Source organism: Balaenoptera physalus, assembly GCF_965194825.1.
Source record: "Balaenoptera physalus genome assembly, chromosome: 17".
In the NCBI taxonomy this organism is placed as follows: Eukaryota; Metazoa; Chordata; class Mammalia; order Artiodactyla; family Balaenopteridae; genus Balaenoptera; species Balaenoptera physalus.
The window spans coordinates 63,635,663-63,662,782 of NC_138895.1; the positions used below are offsets into that span (position 1 = coordinate 63,635,663).

General features: G+C 40.7%; 1 long non-coding RNA gene across 10 annotated transcripts in view; it reads right to left on the reverse strand.

The window, feature by feature from the left end:
* Window positions 1-1,657: 1,657 nt before the first annotated feature.
* The window catches only part of LOC309646690, a 59,323-nt gene continuing 33,860 nt past the window's right edge, over window positions 1,658-27,120 (reverse strand). For 5 of the 10 annotated variants that reach the window (XR_014255519.1, XR_014255520.1, XR_014255521.1 and 2 more), the window contains exons 2-3: window positions 6,760-13,540; window positions 1,658-6,042 (exon numbers count right to left, since the gene is read on the reverse strand). This is a non-coding gene — a long non-coding RNA (uncharacterized lncRNA). Of the gene's footprint in view, window positions 6,043-6,759; window positions 13,541-13,679; window positions 24,683-27,120 lie in introns of those variants that run through there. The other 5 variants (XR_014255523.1, XR_014255524.1, XR_014255525.1 and 2 more) reach the window with 5 other exon arrangements.

Consider the following 27,120-nt stretch of genomic DNA (forward strand, 5'->3'; position numbering starts at 1 on the left):
GCAATCTTGAGGGAAAAAAAACAGAACTGGAGGAATCAGACTCCCTGACTTCAGACTATACTACAAAGCTACAGTAATCAAGACAATATGGTACTGGCAGAAAAACAGAAATATAGATCAATGGAACAGGATAGAAAACCCAGAGATAAGCTCACACACCTATGGTCAACTAATCTATGACAAGGAAGCAAAGATATACAATGGAGAAAAGTGGTGCTGGGAAAACTGGACAGCTACATGTAAAAGAATGAAATTAGAACACTCCCTAACACCATACACAAAAATAAACTCAAAGTGGATTAAAGACCTAAATGTAAGGCCAGACACTATAAAACTCTTGGAGGAAAACATAGGCAGAACACTCTATGACATAAATCACAGCAAGATCCTTTTTCACCCACTTCCTAGAGAAATGGAAATAAAAACAAAAATAAACAAATGGGACCTAATGAAACTTAAAGCCTTTTGCACAGCCAAGGAAACCATAAACATGATGAAAAGACAACCTTCAGAATGGGAGAAAATATTTGCAAATGAAGCAACTGACAAAGGATTAATCTCCAAGATTTACAAGCAGCTCATGCAGCTCAATAACAAAAAAACGAACAACCCAATCCAAAAATGGGCCAAAGACCTAAATAGACATTTCTCCAAAGAAGATATACAGATGGCCTACAGACACATGAAAGAATGCTCAACATCATTAATCATTAGAGAAATGCAAATCAAAACTACAATGAGATATCATCTCACACCGGTCAGAATGGCCATCATCAAAAAATCTAGAAACAATAAATGCTGGAGAGGGTGTGGAGGAAAGGGAACACTCTTGCACTGTTGGTGGGAATGTAAATTGATACAGCCACTATGGAGAACAGTATGGAGGTTCCTTAAAAAACTACAAATAGAACTACCATACGACCCAGCAATCCCACTACTGGGCATATACCCTGAGAAAACCATAGGTCAAAAAGAGTCATGTACCAAAATGTTCATTGCAGCTCTATTTACAATAGCCAGGACATGGAAGCAATCTAAATGTCCATCGACAGATGAATGGATAAAGAAGATGTGGCACATATATACAATGGAATATTACTCAGCCATAAAAAGAAATGAAATGGAGGTATTTGTAATGAGGTGGATGGAGTTAGAGTCTGTCATACAGAGTGAAGTAAGTCAGAAAGAGAAAAACAAATACAGTATGCTAACACATATATACGGAATCTAAGGGGAAAAAAAAAAAAAAAAAAGGCCATGAAGAACCTAGTGGCAAGACGGGAATAAAGACACAGACCTACTAGAGAATGGACTTGAGGACATGGGGAGGGGGTGGGGTGAGATGTGACAGGGTAAGAGAGTGTCATGGACATACATACACTACCAAATGTAAAATAGATAACTAGTGGGAAGCAGCCGCATAGCACAGGGAGATCAGCTCGGTGCTTTGTGACCACCTAGAGGGATGGGATGGGGAGGGTGGGAGGGAGGGAGATGCAAGAGGGAAGAGAAATGGGAACATATTGTATATGTATAACTGATTCACTTTGTTATAAAGCAGAAGCTAACACACCATTGTAAGGCAATTATACTTCAATAAAGATGTTAAAAAAAATAAAATAAAATAAATTATAAATATAAAAAAAAAAAAAAAAATTACTAGGCATGCAAAGAAACAGAAAAATATGACTCATAATGAGGTATATCGATCAATATAAACAGACCCAGAAATGACAAATGATAGACTTAGTAAAAATCAAGGAGGCTAATCAGCTATAATAAATGGACTTCTTATATTTAAAAAAGTAGAGAAAATTTAAGTATGATCAGGATGGTGTGAAAAGTATGAAAAGATACAAATCAAACTTATAGAAATAAAAAACAGCGATATCTGAGATGAAAAATACCCCAGGTGAGATTAACAGCAGATTAGATATGGCAGAAGTAGACGATATAAAATAGAGCCCTAAAACTATACAACATGAAATAAAAGAGAAAAGATACCATGGGGGAAAGGAATGAACAGAGAACTGTGATATAATATTAAGTGAACTAACATATGTATAATTGGAATCTCAGAAGGGGGAGGCAGTAAAAATATTTGAAGAAATAATGGCAGACTTTGATGAAAACTATAAACCCACAGATCCAAGCAACTGAGTGACTTCAAGCAAAAGAAACATAAAGAAAGCCACATCAAGGCAAATGATAATTAAATCTCTGAAAATGAATACCAAAGAGAAAATCACAGAAGCATAAAATTATATTGGGAGGAAGAAAATTAAAAATAACAGACTTCTCATCGGAAATAATACAATCCAGAAAACAGGGTAGTTATATCTATAAAATATTGGAAAAAAAACTGTCAACCTAGAACTCCATAATCAGTGAAACTATCTTTCAAAATGAAAGTGAAATAAAGACTTGAAGGAAAAGAGAAAAAAAATAAATGTATCATCTGTCATAAGTCAATAGGTTAGAACATGAGACAAAGAATAGTCTGATGAAAGTGGGGGGAAAGGATGCTCACTTATATAAGTTGTTCAGGAAAAGACCCCCCCCCAAAGAGGTGACATTTGAACAGAATCCTGAGGGAGGCAGTCATGAAAATGTCTTTGTGACAGAGAGAAAAGCAAGTGCAAAGGCCCTGGGGCAGAATTGTGCTTTTTTGTGTTCAAGGAACAGCAAGGAGGCCAGTATGGTTTTATATCAGAGTGAATGGGAAGAGAAATAACAAAAGGTGAAGGAGCAAAACAGGTTGTACAAAGCAAAACCATTTAAGAAGCAGTTGCAGTTGTCCAGGAGAGAGATGATGGGCTTGGAGAAGACTGGTAGGTGTCGTAGGTAGAATAACACCCAAATGTATCACATCCTAATCTCAGGAACCTGTGAATATGTCACCTTACATGGCAAAGTTATCTTTCCAGATGTTATTAAGTTAAAGACCTTGAGGTGGAAGATTATCTGGATTAACTGGATGGGTCAATCTGATCATATAGATCCTTAAAAACAGAGATCCTTTCCCAGCTCTGGACAGAGGGAGATGGGAACATGAAAGCATGGCTAGAGAGATGCAACATTGCCGGCTTTGAAGATGCAAGAAGGGATTATGAGCCAAAGAATATGCACTAGAAGCTGGAAAGGGCAAAGAAAAGGATTCTCCCCTAGAGCTTCCAGAAAGGAACATAGCCCAGCAAACACCGTGATTTTAGCCCATTGAGACTCATGTCAGACTTTTGACCTACAAACCTGTGAGAGAATAAATTTGTGTTCTCTTAAACCACTGAGTCTGTGGTAATTTGTTACAGCAGCAATAAATAATGAACACAGTAGGGATGAAAGTAGAAATGTCACTATGGCTGCAGTAGATAGAACTGGCCAGGGAACAGGGCAAAACTGAAGGCAGGGAAGCAGTTATGATCAACTCTTTGTTTTCTGTGTCCAGGTTTCAGCTCTTGCATTTAGCCCTTAGTTAAAAAGAGGTATACTAATGTGCCTCTACTAATGCCAAACATAAAAAGAGAAATTTTCACCATCCTTATCCATTTAGAAGAAGAAAATATGCTTATCAAAACAAAAATGTAGTATATATATACAATGGAATATTTCTCAGCCACAAGAAAGGATGAAATAATGCCATTTGCAGCAATGTGGATGGACCTAGAAAATATTATGCTTAGTGAAATGTCAGAGACAAATACTGTATATTATCATTTATATGTGGAATCTAAAGAGTAATACAAATGAATATATATGCAAAACAGAAACAGAATTACAGATATAGAAAAAAACTTGTGTTTACCAAAGGGGAGAAGGAAGGGGGAGGGGCAAATTAGGGGTATGGGATAAACAGATACAAACTACTACATATAAAATAGATAAGCAACCAGGGTATACCATATAGCACAGAGAATTATAGTCATTATTTTGTAATAACCTATAATGGAGTATAATCTGCCAAACACTGAATCACTATGCTATATACCTGAAACTAACAAAATATCATAAATCAACTATAGTTCAATTACACAAATAAATAAAGTAGTCATATTTTTTAAAAAGCATGGAATGGAAGGCTGAGCAGTGTAGTGAAATTCCAGCTAGAAAAAGGGCCATACAGGCTGATTAAAGAGAAAGTGATGATAGGAAGAATCACTATAGTTAAGATCACATCAAAATCGTCTTTAATAACACCAAATAAAAGTCGCTAGAGATGATTTCTGCAAAGGCAGAAATCGCAGATCACTTCCCATTGAAGTACCCTCAGTGATTCCTGCTGAGCCCTCTTCTATGGTTGGTGTGGGGCGAGGCATGTGAAGTAGACACGTATCCCCAGAGCAGGGCTGTCAGCTCCAGAAACCCTTCTGCTCAACTGGGAGGATTGTCAAGACTCCCCCTCGAGTCCCAGCCTCCTACCCCCATGTTTCCAGAGCCCTGAAGTCACTCTTAATAATCGGAGTGAGATCAGTCACTATCCTTCATGGCCACGTGGATGAAAGTCATGGCACAAGTCACTGAGCCCGACGTGTCTCTACAGAGTTGCAGCATCTGGCCCACATCTGGGCGGCTCAGGAGAGTGTCGCTGATCGCCAGAATGCTTTTCTTCTCGGAGCCGCCTTCTCCAGTCCGTAAACTTTCAGTGTCTCCAGTTCTTGCATCTCTTTGTGGAAACAGATTTCTTTTCCTGTGGCAGCAAGATGCTGAGGAGATTCAGAAAAAAAAATTCCTTTTCATTTTCAAATAGGACATCACCAGCACAGCAGAGGACATGGACTTAACGCCACCAACAGTCCATCAGTGCCTCTTCTTAGACAAAGCAGGGTCACCGAGAACAATACCTGCTACCAATTTTTGAGAACTTCCTGTGCTCCAAGCACTGCGTATGTATAGGATTTAATCCTCACAGCACCACCTTGAAGCAGGTACTATTACCGCCTCTTTAAAGATGAAGAAATTAAGACTGGAGGAACGATAATTTGCCAAAGTTCTCGCGGCTTATATGTACCAGAGTGAGGATTCGAACCCATGTCTATCTGACTCCACTAGGCTGAAGCCTTCTGACAGATAATGAAGAAAACTCCTGGACCCCTTGACATCTCTCTCACACACATTCAAACACTTAAATGTAAGGTTAAACCATGTATAGTCTGTAATGCAACTCAGGTGCCTTAAACAACAACTACAGCCTCCAGGGGTCTCATCCAGAAAAGTATTCAGCGTATATTTGCTACCTGAAGCTGGGGGTTACAATGAGAGCCAGATTATCTCGAAACAAAGGACTCAGATTTGACTGGACACGTTCATTTGTAACTGCACTGGCACATTTGCACTTCCGTAAAGCTGATGGCTTCCTCTCATTTATCCACACCTGATGGGAGCCCAACATTTTGGTCTGTGCAACTGATGAGTCTTCCCATTTGAGTCACTTTTAGTGCTGGAAATCCTTCCAGATCACTATCAGGAATCTAAACCCTAATCCTACTGGCAGTATAGAACGGCAGATAAGAATGAGTGATTTGGTGGAGAACAGACTTGGGTTCAAATCCCAGCTGGGCCACTGATTAGACATACCCCTGTGGGTAAGTCACAGCTTTCCACACCTCAGTTTTCCCATTTGTGAAACGAGGATAGCAAAACTTCACAGGGTTGTAACAAGATCAATGAGGTAATGTGCGTAAATCTCTTCGCACAGTGGCACATCGTAAGCAGTCAACAAATGTTAGCTATTAGTGCTATTACCACATAGCTCAGGACACAAGTGGCAATTAAAGCCAAGGACAAACAACACAGAGCAGGGCAATGAGCCCTTCACTCCCTGTGAACCTCCAGAGAGATCTTAGCAGAAACCGAGCTGAAGCTGGGCAGCACAGAGAGGAAAGCTCGCCGTCAGCACGTCTGAAATGTTTCCAGACACTCCCCAGGTGTTGTAGTCCAACTAGCCATGGCCTGTCACACTGGGCTCTTCTCCTGTCCTGTCCCCCGACTCCATTTCAGTGGTCCCTCCAGGGGGAGCAGACAGAGGTGATCCATGAAGATGATTCACTGGGGTGGAAAAAGAAAATATTACGACTTTCATTTATATTTTTATGTTTTTTTTAAACTTATATGATACTATGTATAAAATAGACAACTGAGGGGAACACACTGTATAGCACAGGGAACTCTACTTAATGCACTGTGGTGTCCTAAATGGGAGGGAAATGCAAAAGGGAGGGGATATCTGTATATGTGTGGCTGATTCATTTTGCTGTGCAGTAGAAACTAATGCAACATTGTAAAGCAACTATACGCCAATAAAAATTAATTTTAAAAAATAGATATATTCATATTTATACTGAATCCAAAGATACACATATAAATATATTTGGGATACATGCTCATTGTTTTTAACTAATTGGGAGTGAAATCTGAAAAAAAAAAATGTGAAGATGAGTGTTCTATCCAGTTCTTAAAGAGATACAAGGTTATAAGGTCAAGTACCGGGCAGGCATCATTCAGTCCACAAGGGTCAGGTGGGTAAGCACCACCTCAGTGCTATCAGCTGATCAGTCACTGGTCCTTACTAATGTGTTACCTTTAGAAGTCAGCGCACAGCCCGAACCCAGATTATCGAGGCAGCTTGCGTGGGGCTCTGGACTGGGAGGCAGAATATTTGGATTCAAATCCTGGCTCTGCCCTTTACTCGTGTGACATCACTGGGTAAGTCATTTAACTCTGAGAATCAGTTTCCTCCTCTCTTTCTAGATGAATAATACATACCTCAAAGGGTTGTTGTGACCTCTAAGTGAGATGATGTCTATCGAAGGGCTTCAGTGACAGTTGAATCTAACTCATTCATCTCTTGGCAGCTGAGCTGAGAATAGTGATGACTGATGGCTTAACGCCAGTTGATTGTCTGCTCTGTGGAAAAGAAGAACTGTTCTGTGTCATGCTAGATGAGAAGATCAATACAGGGAAGAATTTTTGGAACAGAACTAAAAATCTGCACTGTCTTGCCAAATATTGGATTCCCCATCACAGACATGTTCAAGCCGAGGCCCTATGTCTAGAGATTTTGTAAAGCAGACTCATTTTGAGTGAGAAGTTTGGTGTAGACAACTTTTACTAAAGTTTTAGCACTCTTAAGCCAAATAAAATGAGAATTACTTAAAGAGTAACATGATCGCTAGCAATATTAGGCCCTCTGGAAGATCAAGGGGAAAAAGATGGGTATTTGGGCTCAGGGGTAGCTTTTGATATACTTGAAACCATACTTCTCCTAATTCATCCACACTAGACCTACCTCCCAACAGTCCTTCAAATCCCTGCCATATAAAATAAGTTGTTCAACAATTCACTTAGCCTGGTGTCCAAAGCCATTTGATTTCTCCCTACTTACAGAGATGTTGTTCTGGAAAGACGCTGAAGAGGAATAAATCACATCAGTGTCAAAACTATAAACAACTCATTCACAAATATTTTATCTCCAGCCCAGACCTTGTCTTTGAGGGCCAGACCCATATAGTCAACATATAACTTACCATCTAACTTCAATACTTCCTAAAATAAACTTATCATGTTGCCTTTACCCCCACCATCTAGCTTTCCTTGTCTTGATGAATGATACCACCATCCATCCATTTGCCCCACTCAGAAGCCTAGGGTCATCCTTGCCCCTGCTTACTCCCTCCCTCTCCATATCTTATCATTTTTACATTCTAAATACCTCTTGAATGCATCTACTCCTTTCCCCTCTCTTCCACCACTCACTACTTTAGACCAAGCTTCTGTTACCTGTTGCCTGGACTACTGCAGTAGCCCCCAGTGGTCTTCCTCATCCAGTCTTACCCTCCTCCCATTGCTCACTACTTGGGCTTCCCAATACTCCTAAAACAAAGCTCAAAATGAGCCACAATGCGCTGTGATGTCTGTCTCTGACTCAGAGCTCAGCCCATCTCCTTCCTGCTCTCCCTCCCTCTTCACTTCAGCCACGTTGACCCTCTTTCTGGTTCTCATACTCTCATGTTTCCATCCATCGCAGGGTCTTTTCTCAACCTTCCCTCTGCCGGGAAGACCCTTCCTTTATATGCCTCCTTAGGTCCTACTCATCCTTCTTAAGGGTCGCTTAAGAAGCATCACCATTTCTTCAAGGAAACCTTCTGTTACCTCTTGGACCAGCTCAAATGTGCCTATTTTAGGCTCTTAGGGCAATAAGTAGCACTTGTCACAGAAGAGGATGTATATTTGTGTGTGATTATTCTTATTTCTGTACGTTTCCCCCAGTAAACTATGAAATACATGAGGACAAGAACAGTGACATTTTTGCTCACCACTGGGTCCTAGAATGTTGCACAGTGCCTGGGATATAATAGATCCTCAATAAGTATCTGGTTAATAACTAAACAAATCAATAATGATGAATGAAACTAAGAATAAATGTTCTATGTGCTTGTGCAAGTCTCTTCATCTCCCCTGCTCTGATTTTAACTCTATGAAATTGGGAAGCAGGAGAAGCAGGTAAGAAATAAACGGGAGAGGGAATTACACAGCACCTAGAATCGCCAACGACTCAAATTCTTTTGTTCCAAAATGTGAAATTTCAAAAATTCTAATGGAATCAAAGATCCAAAAAGAAAGTTGTGCTCCTGCCGAGCTCACAAATACTTTTTTTTTTTCCCCCCCATAAATAGAACAAACAGATGCTATCTGCAAGGCTCACAGCACATCTGTGCAGATAAAGCAGCAGTACTGGGGTGTCCTGGGAAAGAACTGATTTGCATGTTTGCTCTCTGGTGTGCACATGCTCACACATTCCTTCCAGAGAGCTCTGAAATGGCCACTTTCAGAGAATCTAGGTTGTGGTTTTGCATGTATTCTTCAAGTTCACCTTCAGTCCCTGTATTTGAGGGATATTTAAAATATTCATGTTTTAAAAAAAATAAAGTTTTAAAGAAAGCTTTGCTGGCTGGAGGGCTTCTTTCCTCCCAGCCACCCTCCCTTTCTCAAGCTCTCACATTTGAGTGTTGTCAAGTTATCATGCTTTAACTAATCAAAACAAAGGTAATATGAGAAACGACTAAAAGTTTTATGCCAAGTATGAAAATCGCCTGAAGAAGATGGTGGCACCAGCCAGTCAAAAGACTCAACTTTCTTTCTGAGAAAATAGGACTTTGATTTACTTACAGTATTTTCTCCTAAGGATCTCAAAATCTTTTTCTTTCTTTTTAAATATTTAAGAGGTTACCTGGTAAGGAGTTTTCTTAAGCAAGGTGGAAAAACTGAGGCCTGTGATGTCCTTCTTTAAAACAGGCAGTAGCTGAAATAAATTGAAAGTGATTTCTTAATTCCCACAGGAGACAATGCTAAAAAAAAGAGGTGGGAATGGGAATTCTTTGCTCTGGGAGCCCAGGCCGAAGAGCAGCTTAATCTAATTTGCATAGGAGGCCGGGAGTTCCTGGAATTGCACTCCCATGTGGCCCTTACAATCCCACCCCTATTTCCACCACTGACCATGTGCTGCTTTTTTATGGTAACTGGACATTAAGCTTCATAAAAGCAGCAAAGTTCAGCTAATCACTTAGAAAACCAGGCGAATGAATACACTACTCTAAAATGGTGACGTCTTCAAGAACCTTTGGTAGTTACTGAAACAAACAAGGGAATACTGTATCTACTGACAGTTAAGCCAAAAAAGAAAAAAAGTTCATGTTTCCTACTCAGTATATTTTTCTTCGTTCAGACTTCAGACAACTTCACCCTACCACACCCAGCTACTTGTGACTGGTTCCAAAGAGTGACACCAGCTGATGAAAGACGACATTCTTGCAACTCTTTCCCGCCAAAGACTCATGGTGAGGTGGCGCTTCTCCAGCAGACTATACACTTCAGCATCTGTGTCTGTCCTTCTGTCCCCAGAGAGACAAGCTCCAAGGGGAAATCACCCTTCCGAGGCAGCTCTGGATCAAACCTTGGGAATTGAAACCAGGGATGTGCAGATCAGCTCGGACTGCTGGCCACCCCCTCGGAAGCTGAGTCACTGACCTGGCCGGTTCATTTAATCGCTTGGAAAGTGGTTAGACTGAACAGGAGATGTAGTGATTAGTAATTCAGACTGGTCTCAGAGCTTCATGTTTTTCACTTTTAGACGCCAACTGCAGCCTTTCTCTTGGAGTCAACAGGAAGTGAGAATTGCAAGCCAAATTTGACACCACTTGACGTAACCAGGGATGGACTTGGGCCCTTATTTCTCCACCCAATAACACAGAGATTTTGAAAGTGAGTCCTTCTAGTTAAACACATCAACCTAGTACCAGGGGCAGAATAAGGAATTAAGAATTGAAGAAAACCTATTTTGATAACTCAGACTTAACCCTTTCTTCTTATCTGGCTTTCATTGAATAAAAAAGTAAATTAGAAATAAAATTTTCTGTCTCAGATATAGATCTGAAGATGGTAAGAATAAAAAGAAATAATATTTATTAAATAAGCTACTCCTCACACTAATTAGAAAATGATTGTGATTGAGGCAAACACAAAATCTACTTTCCCGATTAATTTTTTTCATCATGATGCATTTGTGAAATATCCTAAACTGGGCACAGTAAGACATGGCCACGTAGTCAAAAGTGAAACAGATAGACTTTTTATGAAACGTTTCCTATTTCTGGTTACAATTACTGTTGTGATGATTGATTCATGTTCAGCCATTTCCAACTACAGTTGTGGTACTAGCAATGAGATTTAAAATTTGATCATTTTACATGGACTGTCTGGTGAAGGAAAGTAATATGTGTATGTCTTTGCACTCACTCCTGTTCTTTCCCTATTTTCTGTCTTTCCTCTCCAATCCATCCCATACCTAGTCCCCAGACTACTTTTCCTAAAATATCACTGCTGTGCATTTATTCGCTTGACATTGGTTGAAACCTGACCACACGTCAGTGGTCACTTAGCTAAAAACTGACAAGAAAAGGTAAACATGATGGTTTTACCCTTGAAATGTTCATAGTCAGTGATACTTCTCTAGTCAAAAGTCCTGGTTCTTTCCAGGACTGTGAGATCCAGTTCAAACTTTAACCTGATAGTTCTGAACTCCTAAATTCAGGCCTTACCAGAATTATCTTCTCCCAAAGTGCCCACACTCAAGCCCATACCCCTGCCTCTCCACCACATAGTCTAAAATGCCCCTTCCTTTACATATCCGAATTCCCTCAGAACCTAACTCACTTACCTGTCACAAGACCGTGTCTGATCACTCAGCCTTTTCCCTTTTCCTAAATTCCAAAAGCCCAGATTATCTTTACCAACTTTCAGCTTAACACTATCCCACATGCCCTGTCCTGACCAAAATTCAACTGTAAATATGTAAATACATACATACATTTGAACCTACGTATATACATACCTGTATATTAAAGAAAAGAGAGCTGGACTTGGGACATTCATTCTGTAATGAAAACTGGGGCAAATGCTCCACTGGCGTAATGAGGTTGGGATTATCATTTTACAAAAACAGGCAGGGGGAGGGGTTCCAAGCTATGTTATTAGGAGGAATATAAATTTCTCATGTAACTCAGATAGGATGCTCTTTAGAAGAAAATTAATTATTATTACAGGAAGCTTTGTTTATTTCAGACTCTTTAGGAGAAAACAGTAGCTCCCTGATACAGAAGCCTTTGCTCTTTCCCCACATCCCTCTGCCAGGCTTCAGAGTTTCTCCTTCCTGCTCCCCTCCCTGACCCTCCACCACTCACACCCCCAGCTCACCCCAAGAAGACACCAAACATTAGCACCTACCCTTTCTTAGAGTCAACAAAGATCGAGTGGAAGGAACAGTCCAGTGCGCCTTCCTTTTCTGTAGGGATGATGGGGTATCTATCCTAAGAAAAGAGGACATCAAAATGTGGACGAATAGAAGAGGTCTTCTTGGAGCAAAGGAAAGGGAGAGAAGGAGCTTGGGGCATGTCCATGTGGAAAACCCTTGGAGTCTAGGCAATATGGTCCCATCCTTCGTGTGGGACAAAGGATTAAGTTGGTTCACCCAGTTCCTGATTCTCCCCTCCCTGCCTCATGATGTATGACTCTGAGGCAGTTAGTTACCTAAACTCTTCAGGAGGAAAAAAAAAAAGAAAGAAAGATCAGTAATCACAAATGTGGAACGAACCATCAGGGGTTATCCCAGTACTTCACTGCATATTATGAACTATTGGGAAAGACATTCCTGAGGATGACTAGGAATCTAGGAAATTATAAAGCTGAATACCACCCTGCTCCCCAGCCCCACTCCCAGCTTCCACCATCCCCAGCAGATATCCTGAGGGCCCAAGTATACCCAGCACTGAAGGAGCAAAGACCTCCTTTGATTGGGGGAAAACTAGGACATTAAGAAGAAGACTTCCTTTGACTGCCTTCTTTCTGTGTCTCTCCACTTGACCACGGATGTTTCAGTCACAAGTTAAGCACTGTTTTCATTTGATGAGTCAGCTTCAGTCTTATGAATTATTGTGTCAAAAGAGTTTCTTACAATATGTTCAGAATAAGTGTCATGTCAGGAAAAAGTGCTCATGGGCAGCTACTCAATTCCAGCTACATTTCTACCTGTGGATCACACAGAAGGCTGGCCTGACCTTGCAATAACTTTAATTTCTTCTTTCTAGGTTCCCCACAACTTTGAAGCCAACTGTTATTCATCTTGTTTACACAAACCCAAGAGTATCAAGCATGGTGTACATCAATACTTACAGCCTTTGTCATGTATGTCTGCTACAGTCATTTAACGTATGTGCCAGGATTCATTGCATCCTTAATCACTTTCTTTATCTGTAAAACAAATAGTTTGCAGCAACATGGACGGACCTAGAGATTGGCATACTGAGTGAAGTAAGTCAGACAGAGAAAGACAAATATCATACAATATCACTTATATGTGGAATCTAAAAAGGGTACAATTGAACTTATCTACAAAACAGAAATAGAGTTACAGATGTAGACAACACACTTATGGTTACCAGGGGGTAAGGTGGGGAGGGACAAATTCGGAGATTGGGATTGACATATACACACTACTATATATAAAATAGAGAACGAATAAGGACCTACTGTATAGCACAGGGAACTCTCTTCAGTAGTCTGTAATGACCTATATGGGAAAAGAATCTAAAAAAAGAGTGGATATATGTATATGTATAACTGATTCACTTCGCTATACACCTGAAGCTAACACAACATTGTAAATCAACTATACTCCAATAAAAATTTTAAATTAAAAAAAAAATTGTAATAACACATACCCACAACCATAGATTTGTAAAGATTAAGTGAGTTAGTATGACCTATATGTGCTTAGACCAGGCATTGGAAAACTTTTCTGTAAAGGACCCTATAGAAATATTTTTAAGTTTTACAAGACAGGCAGTCTCTGTCTCAATACTCACCTCTGTCATTGTGGAGCAAAATCAGTCCCAGACAAATGAGCATGTCTGTGTTCCAATAAAACTTTATTTACAAAGAGAGGTGGTAAACTGGATTTGGCCCATAGGCAGGTGGTAAACTTTGATGGCCCCTAGATGAAAGGATAAGTGTTTGATAAATTTGGTATGATCACACTTATTACCTAATCAATGCTGGCAGTTCTTCATGTTCATATTGTGTTTCTCTTTCTTAGTAACATCTGGAATTGAATTCTGGATATCTTAACTTACCTATCATCCCTGTGGCCACTGATGCAGAAAGGAAAGGTAGGAGGGTTTTCATCTTGCTTATACGTGCATATCATCTAGTGGTAGAAAAGTGTAATTGCAAGATTTTTTTTTTTTTTTTTTAATGTCCTGGGCCTTGTTCAAGCACATCCTGGTAAGAGGGTCGTTTCCTCAGTCTGCCCACAGTGGGCATCTACAATTGGACTAAAGGACCAGTCCGATCCACCTGGTTTCAAGGAACTTTCTAACAGGCCTTTGACAGGCGTTCTTATAACTCAAGAGTTTGATGTCAACAACCAAAAGTGTTCACTGAGGAGATAAAAAGAAACTATTTAAGAAATAAATATTATTTATTAGGCAATTAACTGTTTATATATGTGTGTTTAATAATACTAACAAATCCTTCAGAGAAACAATACAGTATAGGTATGTTTTTATCTTAAAATTAGCCTTCACTATGAGCCCTTAGCATAAGGTGCTGGCAACTCTTTGAGTCCAGGTCCTATTTCTCTTTATATCCTTCACGGATGCTGCCTGCTGGTCACCACCTCCTTCCTGTCTATCTTCTGTGCTGACCCACGCTGCGTTTGTACTTCCCCAGATCATTGCCAAGAACACTAACTGCTGAGAATTCTCAGTCTTTCTGTAACTATGCAGAGGTTAGAACTTAAGTAAACAGGATCTTCATAAAAACCACAGCTCTAGAACTCAGGCTCTTCATTATTAATATTTTCTGTGGACAGCCTCTCCACCAGCATATTCTCTGAAAAAAATTTTGATACATGGATGCCTGCAGATTATTATTATTATTATATATTAAGATTGTTTGTTATTATGGTGAAGCAACTATATCAGAAGACACATTTTCTTTTTTTAAGGTAAGAAGTGGATTTATTTTGAGAGATACACACTCCATAGACAGAATGTGGGCCATCTCAGAAGGCGAGAGCGGCCCCAGGGTATGGGGTTGTCAGTTTTTATAGGGGTGGGTAATTTCATAGGCTAATGAGTGGGAGGAGTTTTCCAGCTATTTCAGGAAGGGGGGGATTTCCAGGAATTGGGCCACCACCCACTTTTTGATCCTTATGTTCGGCCTTGGAACTAGAAGACACATTTTTAAAATGCCATGTATCAATATTAATAGTGAGAAAAAAGGAAGTCTTCCAGCTCTATACTTCCTTGATGTGTCTCCCTCACTGAATAGAATTCATTTATGGACCTTTGAGGAGTTACTTTATAATAGAAAGAATTCTGACCTCTAACAACTTGATTTATTTTTCCTCCCCTGTAATCAGTAAGACATCATTGGGTTTGTATCCCATAAGCAAGTTCACATCCCAGTTCATATCCCATCAGTGACATGACTGATGGCTGGAGTTTGGGATGCTTTGTCAGCATCAGAGGAAGCCTCCTGCTTCCACACCCCACCCCACCCCCAGATGACTTTGTCTGTCCCCCTTCTTCCTGAGATTCATAAGTATCCAGAGTTTCTCAAATGCTCTTTCACCACTACCACCATCACTGCAACCACCACCTGCCTTCCAGAGCAGCTGGCTGGCCTGGGACCTGCTTCCCCATCTTTTTTCCTGGACTCCCTTCCTGGGTATCTGGGTCCCCTCCCCTTCATTCCTACTGCCTTGACTTAGAAGGATCTCCCTCCTCTGCTTTTGAGGAAATTCTCAACTCCATTCTACATTTCCAAACAAAAATCCCTATTTTGTTTCCCCCAAATCATGAAGCTGACCAGAAAAACTGGATTGAATTGGCCACAGCGCCGTTTGGACTCCCTTTGTGATTTTTGGCTACTCGCTCTTCCCAGTAGTTTACACTGACATGTCAGATTTTCCACAGTGGTCATGTAACATACCCATTCCTCCTTACGCCTACCTTGGGACTCACCCAGCAAAATTTAGGATGCTCTTGGGATCATGTATAAAGAGAGTGCTGGGCGTTAAAATGACATGGACAAAGTTCTTACAAGACATAATTCTGCCCCTGGTTATGATAGAAATTAGCTGAGTGATCACTGGACATCAATTGCCTCACAAAATAGGAGGTTGGCTTCAATGTGCAATCAAGTCCCTCTCAGCTCAAATAATCTATCATTCTGGATGTATCTTTGCTTATTATTTAAAGAGGACACGTGAGTTCTAATTACAACCCACTGGTCCTCATTTTAGGTAAAGTTGCCAGAAAAGGACTTTGTGATGCCTGGTCCTGTCAACCTTCCATCCTCTGTTACCAGTATCTTGAAACTTTAAAGTTTTTACTGTCATTATTGGGTAAATTCTTTGCTTTGGGCACTGCTTAACATTTCTTCCAGAAATGCCTTTGCCACTGAAGTATCATCCAACATGGATTTGAAATTGTCCAGTTATAAATCCTGGACCTGCTTCCGGTCAGAGTTGTCTTCCCTCCCAATCAAATCCCTCAGGGCCTGGATTTAGCATGGACTTCACTGCCCTTCATCTTAGAAAGGATCTTGGGATCCTTCTGGATACTATGTAGGTTTCCTTCAATTTCAGAATGTCTGTTTCCAAGTTCTACAAGAAAGAGATATTTTTGAATTTTTATTTATGGCCTGTATCCTGCTTATGCCAGCAGATGCGTCAAAGATACCGCAACTAAAATAGGATTTTTATAGGAAAACAGAATTGAGGCCTTAATTAATTGCTGACATCATATGTACTCCCTCAGAAAACCAGCTATTCAGAAATGACTCCGCTCCCTTCTGGCATAATTTACCCCCTACTTCTTCATTATTATTAAGGACATATGTACAGAAACAGGATCTGCGCCTTGCTGGACTTCTTCCATGCCAGCCACTCATAGCCCAACTGATGTTATAATCCTTCCTTTTTCACATTACAATTGGTTATTGTGCAAATGAATATGTTCTCCCAGGAACAGATTGTGACTTTACGTGGAGCTAGAACAGGCATTGGAAGCAGATGAACTCTCAGCAAGCCAGGATTGGGACCTCACCCCAAATGCCCTCGATAGGACACAAGGGAAGAAATAAATCAACACAAAGAAAGAAAAAGAACAGAATAAAAGGTGAGGTAAATTATTTTAAAAGAAATTTGGAGCCAAGTTATTTAAGAGATGTCAGCTATTTTATAGCATGTTCATAAATTTTCTGAATTTTCATTCTCAAGGCTGAATCTCTAAGGAGGATCCTTGTAGCCTCAGCTTCAATTTTGAGGTCTGTTCCTCTACTTTTCCTGTAAATACAACTTGGGTTCCAACAAAACAACTATTTTACTACTTTTCGTTCCTACATATATTTCTATACCATTACTTATTTTAATCTGACCACCTGGAATGCCTATTCTCAGCCATAAGACATTCCATGCATTCTTCAAGTTCCTTCTCAAATATCATCCTCCTCATCATGTCTTAAAGTGTGAGGAAGAATGATGAGTAAGCCGTGGAGAGATCAGATGTGATGCTGCAGATGGACTGAGCCTGGTCATTTTTGTGGTGGTTTTAATTTTGGAAGCAGAGACACAATGGACAGCAGAATGGACTTATCGGTAAAAGAGACTTGACAAGCCTATTAGAGAACTTTCTAGAACTGTGTCGTTCCTTGCTGGTGATTTAGTAACTGCTCCCTAAAACACATTTTATATTGTTTGTCCAAAGTCATGCCCTTCTCATCATCAGCCAGGGTGATGGTCTCTCTATGTACCTGGGAAGAAGGTGTAATGGGAAGGCCGAATATACATGAAGAAAAATTAAAAGGAATTACAAATTCAATATCTCAACAGGAAGAGCAACATTTCATTGACATTTCCTATGTTCAGGCAGTTTGTTAAGCACTTTACACAACACCTAATACACTGTGTCTTCATTCAAAACAAAAACACAAACAAAAAACCCTATGAGGTGAGCAGGAGAATCTTCACTTTACAGGGGGTTCGGGAATTTGTCCAAGGTTCCACAGTTAGTGTATGAAATCCACGTCAATCCATTTCTAGAGCCTCCTCAAAGGCCTGTCCATCACTTTCCAGAAGCAGACCAGCTACGGTCTCATCCACCTAGCGTGTTCTGTCCACCACGGCACACCCAAGTGTAGCTGCAAATTTATGAATCTAAAAGTCAGCCCTGAGGCAAGAATGGTTTAGAAATGATAGACTCCAACAGATAAAGCTCAACAGACAGTTGGGAGCCCTCAAGTTCCTTCCCTATCTCCTCCTATGTTTCCTGTGTAGCCTTTAGCCAAACATTTAATTCTCACCTTCAAAAAGTGCACGTCCTCCACCCATTGCCTGAATCCTTCGTGGAGAATGGCTACTCCCCTCTACTTCCTCTGTGAGCCTTTCTGCCTTGCCAGGCACAATTCCTTCTTCTGAATTCATCTGAAACATCCTTTTATACATACCTCTTTTAGCTACAGCAGTTCACAATCCTTTAATTTCTTGTTCCCATCTCATGTCTCCCACCAGCCTGGGAGCTCTTCAGAAGATAAGTACTCTGTCTTATTTATCTCAGCGCATCAACGCTTTAGAACATGCACTGAATACAGAAACACTTTAAAAGACGGATGTTTTAGGGCTTCCCTGGTGGCACAGTGGTTAAGAATCCGCCTGCCAATGCAGGGGACACAGGTTCGAGCCCTGGTCCCGGAAGATCCCACATGCTGCAGAGCAACTCAGCCAGTGTGCTACAGCTACTGAGCCTGTGCTCTACAGCCTGCGAGCCACAACTACTGAAGCCTGTGCGCCTAGAGCCCGTGCTCCGCAACAAGAGAAGCCACCGCAATGAGAGGCCCCTGAACTAAAACAAAGAGTAGCCCCCGCTCACCGCAACTAGGGAAGACCCGTGCACAGCAATGAGGACCCAATGCAGCCAAAAATAAATAAAATAAGTAATTTTTTTAAAAAATTAAGAAATGCTTTAAAAAAATGGATGTTTTACATACATACAAACATATGCTGTTCAGAGTGTTGTGTCAGAAAAAAAATCCAAATCCAATGCATAATTTTTAAAAATTTGTAATCTGTGTTTAACAGGTTTTTTAAAAAATATGGCTCCAAAAAATGAGGTAAACTCAAGTATCTCCATCCTCTTATTTGAGAAACATGGTTCTCACCACTCTCATCGGAGACACAATCAGAAATGAAGGGTAAGAAAGCAGTTGAATAAGTATTTATTGAATTGAATTGTTTGTAATTGAACTGAATTAAACTGAAAGAGGCTTAGCTTCCACTGATGGAGATCACAGAGCTCTTTGGGTGGAGAGTGGACCCAGAGGACAGAAAAGGGCTGTCTGTGGGCTCAAGAGCTCTGGGTCATGATTTCTCAACCTTGGTTGCAAATTACAATCACCTGGGGAGCTCAAAAAAAAATTTGGATGCATGATTCCCACCCTTAGGGCATCTAATTTAATAGGATTGAAGTGGGGCCTTGGCATCAGTATTTTTAAAGTTCCCTAGATGATTTTAATGTGCAACAAGCCATGAGACGATTCCTCCAGAGAAAAGGTTACTCTGGCATAGCTGTGCATTTCTGTGTCTGAAGGGCCAAAAATAGAAAATTTGATCTCTGGTACTGGGTCCACTGGCATCTCATTTCAGACTCAGCAAGCCAAGATTTTCCACCTTCCCGTCACCAGTGCAGCAGGAAAGCTTGCCTGCAGCCTGTCCCTCCAGAACTGGAAGATGGGAGGCGGACAGGGAAGGTCCCTTGCATTTCTAAGCAAATCAGACCCACGCTGTGCTCCAGAAAGGAGCCAGGAGAAAACTCAGCGTTTTGACTGGGATTCGATTGCTATCAAGCAGCTCTCTTCTACTTCCGTTGTACAGGGTTGGCACCAGGTAAAGAGATCCAAAGGAAGCACTTGGGAAATACTGTGACACAGCCACAGCTGTGCCTCCAGAGGGGGGGAAAAAAAAAAACCTGCCTGAGGCTTTCCCTTCTCTTTAAGGCTTCTTCCCCACTTTGTTTTCCTGTTGAAAAGTTTCAAGACGCTTTACTACAGTTACACAATCTCTCCACCCCCATCCACAGCCTGCAAAACGTCAGCCCCTAATCTTCCAGCCAGGGCCACCGCGTTCCCCAGAAGGTCACTCTCCCCCTAAAGCTGCTGCTTTGCAGGAAACTCGAAAACCACTTGGCTTCTCCACTTAAGCAATGTGTTTTTCTGCTGTGTTTCCAAAAGGCTCTTGGAGATTTCATGTTTGTATTTTCCCCTTTTCTGGCTCCACGTTCTCCTATGTAAATGAAGAAAGCTCTTCCAGTAGGGATGAAGGCGCAGTTGGAGCTTTGGCTGATTTCATCCACATTTGCTCTCACTTAAAGTAACTTTTCATGTACTGCTTAACGGGAATTCAGAAGAATTTAAGAAAAAGCCCTTTAAAAATCGATTCCAAATAAAAATGGAGCCATACAAATTCATCTGAGAACTAAATATTGCAGCCTTATTGCTGAGTGTCGTTAAAATTTTTATTTATTTCAGCCTTTTGTTATTCAATTATTAACTATGCAACATGTCCTGCTAAATCTTCTCTCCTACATACAGTTCAGATTTGACTTCTTACATTTATGACTTTGTTTATGCATTTAGCTTTTAGTACTTAACCTGAAACCCATACCATCTCCCCCGACCCCATATAGTTAAAAAAAAAAAATCGAGGGGTGAAAATCAGGGAAGTCATGTCCAAGGAGATTTCCCTTTGGTTCTGTCTGCTCCAGGGCCAAGATTAGACAAGAGGAGTGAGGCAACAAATTAACGCCTTTCAGAGGCAAAAGGAAAATCAAGAATACTGAAACGGTCTTGATTTAGAATTCTGATATTTTGTTTTTTATGAAATGTTTGCATTAATTTTGATTTTTCAAACTATAGCATTAAGATACTATTTACCCTGATGACTGAGTCTGTTGGGTGCCACTTGCATTTTGTGCCCAAGTCCCTGCTACAGTCCTCCTTGAAGGACTGGGCACCACTCACATAGATTGACATAACAGAGACTTCAAGGAACGATGTAATGAGACTCTTTACGTTGGGGTATTGAGAGCCTCAAGTCTAGGTAGCTCTTGTGTATTGGCAGTGAAGTTATTCCAAACAAGAAGCTTAGTGTGATTAATTCCTCAGGGATCTTAGGAGCCACTGAAAACTGTATTTGAGTCTGCAGATAATGGTTAGAAGCAGAACCTCAACCCAGGGTGCCTGCACTCCTCTGCCTTGGGAAGCAAGCTGTCATTCAATTCAATTCAAGGAGATATTTGCTGAGCCCCTCCAGGGGTCAGACACTGTACTAGGTGCTATATACAACTCTGAATGAGATAGCCTCAACCCTGCTCCCGTAGACTTCAGAGCCTAGTACAACGTTTGAAACAGATTTTTAAAAAGTAAAAAGCAACAATATCAGTGTTCTAACAAAAGTAGTAAGAGAAGAGTCTTAGCACAGAGGCAAGGACTCCTGATCTTGTGAAGATCCTCCAAGTGAAGGCATAGAAAGGAAGGAATTAATACATGTGAGATTCTAAGACTCTGAAAGTGTGTGTCTGTGTGTGTGTGTGTGTGTGTGTGTGTGTATGTGTGCATGTGGCTCAGACCTCCTGCAAAGCACAACTTGAAAACACACCTCAGAACATCTGCATCCTGATTGCGCTGCCTGCGTTCTCCACACCCCGTCAATAGGACACGTGCTTGGAGTTGTTTGAAGAGTAGTCATTGAGGCTCACTCAGCTATCTATACCCCCTAGTTGGGTTCCACTGGTAACCAAGGACACACATTTGTTAAATAGCCGGACAAGGGCAAGGGCGCCAAGGCTTGTAATAATAAAACAACTTACCTCTATTTAAAGCTAAAGCATGCTAAAATTGAACCTTCATCCTTAACTTCATGATCAACGGTGTGATTGCTAATACCATCCCATCAGTTCCTTTAGGCTGAAGACTTTGAAGCAGTTTATTTAAGATTCATTGTTGGAGTCATAAATTGAAAGTAGTTAGGGAAAGATGGAAGAGAGAATGATTGAAGGAAGGTTCTTTACTTAATTCCATCTTTGTAAGTACATGGGACTTGATGTTACCAGGACTCTCTGGACTTAGAAGAAAAGAATGAGATCATTGATACAAACCAATTTAACCTACAAGTAAAGTGAAACGCCTCAGTCTGAATCTGTCACCATAAACTGTGTCTTCACAGAGTAAAACCTGGGTCACTTATTTCTTGAACTCAATAGATACTGAGGTAGACAGTCCTGTCAGAGGAGCACCCATTCCCATTCCTGACGTTTCCTCCCAGGTAGAGGGCGATCATCAGTATGATGGTCCTGGCTCCGCTCCACACCTCAGCCCCTTCCCCTTGACTGGCGAGTCTGAGATGAGCATGAAGACCCCAGACATCTCCTCTTGAGAGCAGGCTGTCAGGTTCTTTGCTCCTCTAGAGTGAGGTCAGTGCCCCGGGCCAGTTGAAAAGATAAACCTAGTTCCTTCTAGGGTTCTCCATGAGGAAACCATAGACACATGCCCGGTCTTCACTCTCATAAAAGCGATATTTTGGTCTCCGTCTCCCTTACTCCTTGGTCTCCTCTCTCCGTTGGTTCAGATCTTGAGCAGAGGAAAGTGGTACTCTTTATTGCCCTTATGCTCCTGTGCCCCCAAAATTCTCTCTTAGTGTCTAATTGTTTAGCTTGAATCAACCAGATAACCAAGTTTAGCAAGGTCACAAGGAAATGCTAGAACTGAAAGAGAATCTCCAAAAGCCTTGAAATCAACTCTTGCCTTTTGAAGGCTGGACATCCAAATGACTCACTCACATGGCTGGCCTGACAACCAGGAGCTCAGCTGGGGCTGTCAACCTGAACTCCTATCAATGGCCTTTCTATGTGGCTTGAGCTTCTCACAGCATGCAGCTGATTTTCCCCAGAGCAAGCATTCCAAGACACCCAGACAAAAGCTGCCAGGCTTCTTATTACTCAGCCTTAGAAGTCCCAGAATGCCCCTTTTGCCACATTCTGATGGCTAATCAAGTCACTGAGGCCAACCCAGATACCAGGATGGGGAATGAGACTCCAACTCATCCTGGGTAATACAACACTCTGGGTAATAGTCCCTACAATAGGGTAACATAACAATAGAACTAACTGGTCACTTAACACGTTCTCCTTTGCTCAGCAATGTTTTAACATGCATTCGCTCTTGTATGCCACTCTACAGCCAATAAATAGGTACTATCATTAGCTCCATTTTACAGACAAGGCAAGTTTTCAAAACTGACCCAGGTTATATAGCTAGTGGTGGAATCAGAATTTAAAGTCAGGTCTGTTTAAATCCAGAGGCCCCTGGATTAACCTAGATGCTAGTCCTTACCATCCCACTAGATGGATGGCCACATTCTGTTTAAAGATCAAAGACAATAGTTGACTCAAGGAGCATTAGAAAACGAAGTTCACATCAACATATTTGAAAATACAACAGTAACTAGATTCAAAGTAAGTCTTGCCTAGCCTGTGCATGACACCAGAACCCCAAAACTTGTCAGTACACAGCATTTTTCCAGCAGTAAATGGAGGAAATACACAAGCTCTGCTGGGCAGATTGACGAGGAAAATGTGGTGCTTCTATCAGAAGTTTGTAGTTTTAAGATTCCCTTGTGTTTTAGTGGCACCAACACACAAAGGGAATTAAGCCATTTTGATCTCCAATAATGAGAAACATGGCTGACGTTCAGACCTGAAACCATTTAATGCAAGTTAATCCTTGAAACAAATCTGGAATGAAATGAGGGAGAAAAAAATCTTATTATGGTAGACATCAACTAATGGGTTACATTTCTTTCTTCTCAATTAGAAATGGCAGAGGGGTTTTAATTATTTTTCCTTAGCAAGCACATCAAAACATATCTACATAAAAACACAGCAAATATGTTGTAAACTGATTTAAGCCAAAGAGCTCGTCAACACTGTTTGCAATTATGAAATCATTTGGGGATATGGTACTTTTTTGGGAGGAATTGTTTTTCTCTTAGATGCAAACCACATCATAGTCCATCAGACATAAATCTTTTATTGTATCTTCAAGAGCAAAAGTGGAAATTGTACAACAAAGGCACCACTGATAAAATGCAATGAAGCACCCCCCAGAATCACTGGGATGATCTCACTAGTTAGGAGAGATAACAGGGAATGTCATGGTTTCAAAAATGCTCTTTGGGGGAAAAATTTTGTTGAAATTCAGTGGTGCTCAAGGAGTTCCAAAAAGGAATTATTGGGAACTTTCATCCCCTGTCTCCATTTACCATATACATTAAAGAAAATGGAAGGTTTTTGGAGACTTCTTTGTCACTCAGTGAGCAATGGCAGGTACAGCAGAGATGGAAATGAACAATGTAATGTGCTTGATGAGAGCACGGCTCCAGGAGTGAGACTGCCTGCATAGCCTTTCTGGCTCAGCCACTTAACAGCTGTATAACTCTAACCTCAGTTTCTTTATTTAAAGCTTGGAATAAAAATAGGACTTACTTCAGATGTTTGCTGTGAATGTAAAGCATATATTGATAATATGTACCCTATAGATATTTAGTAGTAGTAGTAGCAGGACCACCATAATTATTATCATTATATCAGTTTTCAATAGGAATACATGATAGAATATTAAACTAGGACATAGTCTAGATGTGGTACAGGGTCAGGCCAGAGAGTCAGGGAGTTTACACATTCAAAAACCAGAGCCAAAAACCAAAAATAAGGGTCAAATGAGCTAGCAACCCAAAGAGCAATTTGAGTAATGAAGAAAAATTCAAGGAAAACAACTTGCAGGGATGGTGCCAGTGGTTCAATTACTTTGTTTCTGGTTCAATTTTATCACACCGGAGATGCCACACCAAATCAGACATTCTGCCTTTGCATCTTCATCTAACCAATTACCTGCCCCTTACTTTATTCTGGGTGCAGAACTCCATACCTTAAGTGAGTACAGAGAACGTGAACCTAGTCGTAATGGACTGGGATCCAGTGCCAAGTTCCCAGTTTCTGGGAGGTGTGTGTTGCGGGGGGAGTAGTTACAAGACAAGGGTCAACATTGGGGCGAAAGGCAAGTATTTTCTCACAAGGAAGAAATAAGAGCCCAGAATCTGAATCCAGGAAGATGATCACTGCTGAACCCATAGCAAGTTTACTTTCATGGAAAATCACTGAGCTGACAATCTAAGGGTTCTTATATTTACCCTAGCTCTATGCTTCTCAAAAATATTACCTGGGGATTATTATTTTAGAAAGTCAACTCTGAGGCTCCATATAAATCAGAATCCTTGGGGGATGAAGTCTAGGAATCTGCAAAATGTCCCCAGGAGATTCTTATGCGCACTAAACTTTGACAATTAGACTAGAAGCTGAGCTAGCTTAGGACACAGGTCTCAACCATGGCAACAGAAAATGTAGAAGGGTAGAAAGCCAGTCGAAAGCCTCCAGAGTACCCCAATGCAACCTCTACTAGATTTAAAATTTTCAGCCATTCACCATCCAATGAAGGCTATTAGAAACTGTGGAGGCCCAAAAAATAACTTGGTGACATAACTCTGCTTCCCTCATTGAAGAATGAAAATTTCAGTGTAATGGTATATTGGAATCAACTGGGGTGATTGTCAAATGTTGAAGGCTTGTCCCCTTTGGAATCTGTCATTATCTAAGGGCTACAGAATAAGACTAAAGAACTGGAAGATGCATCCCTGCATCAGGGGAATTACAGCAGAGTTAGGAAGCTAATACAAACACAGTACGTTCAGTGAGTATTTGCTGAATCGAACTGAGTGAGCGCCGTCTCTAAGAACTTGAAAGCCTGGCTAGTGGAATAAGAAAGAGTCAAATGAACTAAATAAATCAAAATAAATAAAATAAAAATAAATAAAACAAATTTATTGAGCACTTATATACCAAACTAAGTGTGGGTACCAGCCAGGACTCTACACTCTGTTACCACCATGTCTGCGACCCTCTACAGAAGGTAACTGAAAGATGTGCAGTCTCTGATGAGGTACACCCATGGCATACTCTTAAAATGGGCCATTCTATCATGTGACACTTGGTCCTTGAGCACAACAGGGCACCTGATACAAAGACAGGCAAACTATCTCCCATCCAGTGAGTGGCCTATGAGGTCACTTGCTTCAGAAGTTTTACCCCTAAAGTAATAGCGTCTAACCAAATCACTTAGATTCCCTTGGGAATTTGTACTAGAGCTGTGAGCCTTTCCTTTAATTCTTACTTTGACCCTATAGTATTAGAGATGCTCTTGTTCATTTTAATAACAGGCAAACTCGAACTGAGCAAGGATAAACAATATTCCAGTCAGGAGGATATCAACCCAGATCTCGGTGATGTCAAAGCTTCTACTTCTACAGAAGACAGACCTAGAATTGCTAAAATGATGTTACAAAGAAAAAACAGAAAATCAATAAAAAGGAAGAGTTCTCTAACAATTGGAGCAATGCTGAGGTGAGCCATTACAAGATCAGTGGAAGTTTCTCTACAAAGGTTGAATAACCTCTGCTTGGGGAGACCAATCTGGGAAAGAAAACCTGAACAAGATGGCTGCTACAAACTCTTCCAAACTAAAATGCTATAATTTATTGGCAAACAGCTGGGCACCACATTAAGTTAATTCCTTTTTTGTCCTGGCAAAAGTAAAATGTATTTTTGCAGAAACGTCTATTGGCAGTGTGGTTGCCTTGTAAAAGCAGAAAAGAAGCTGGGAAAACTGTTTATTTTCTTCTCAGGATTTTCAGATAGCTTAGGTCGAGCAGGATCATAGGGCTATGCAAAGTATAGCACAGTGATTAAACACACTGGTAAAAGTGGGTTTGTATCCTGGCTCTGCCTCTGTGAGCTGTGTGACTTTAGGCGTGTAGTTTAACCTTGCAGAAATGCATCTTCCTCATCTGAAACAACCTACCTCACAAGGTTGTTGCAAGAATAAAATGATGCATGGAAAGCACTTCACAAACTTCACAAAGCATATATCAAACTGTCAATAAATTGTAATTATTAGCTATTATATAGTAAAGCTGGTTAATGGAACATCCATGTGTTTTTGAACTGCTTCATTACCCTGGTGTTTGACGAGAGGCACTTTCTGAAAATTCCTGAGGGGGAAAAAATGAATGAAATAGAGTTCAAAATGTGAGGAAGAGAAAAGACATTTTTTTAAACTTAAGTTCTTTTTTCTTACAAGACACAGAGACCAGGCTTTGGATTTCAACAGACCTGGTTTTTCTTCCCTGCTCAATATCAGTAAGATCTTGAATAAATGATTTGGCCTCCTACACCTCAGTGACATAACCTGTAAAATGGGAATATATAATTAGGATGCTTTGGGCTGCAAGTAACAGATTACCTGACTACAACTGGCTCAAACAATTGTGGCTTATTTGTCTAATATATCACACAGTCCAAAGATGGTAAGCTCCAGGGTTGATTCTGCAGCTAAAGTATTCAG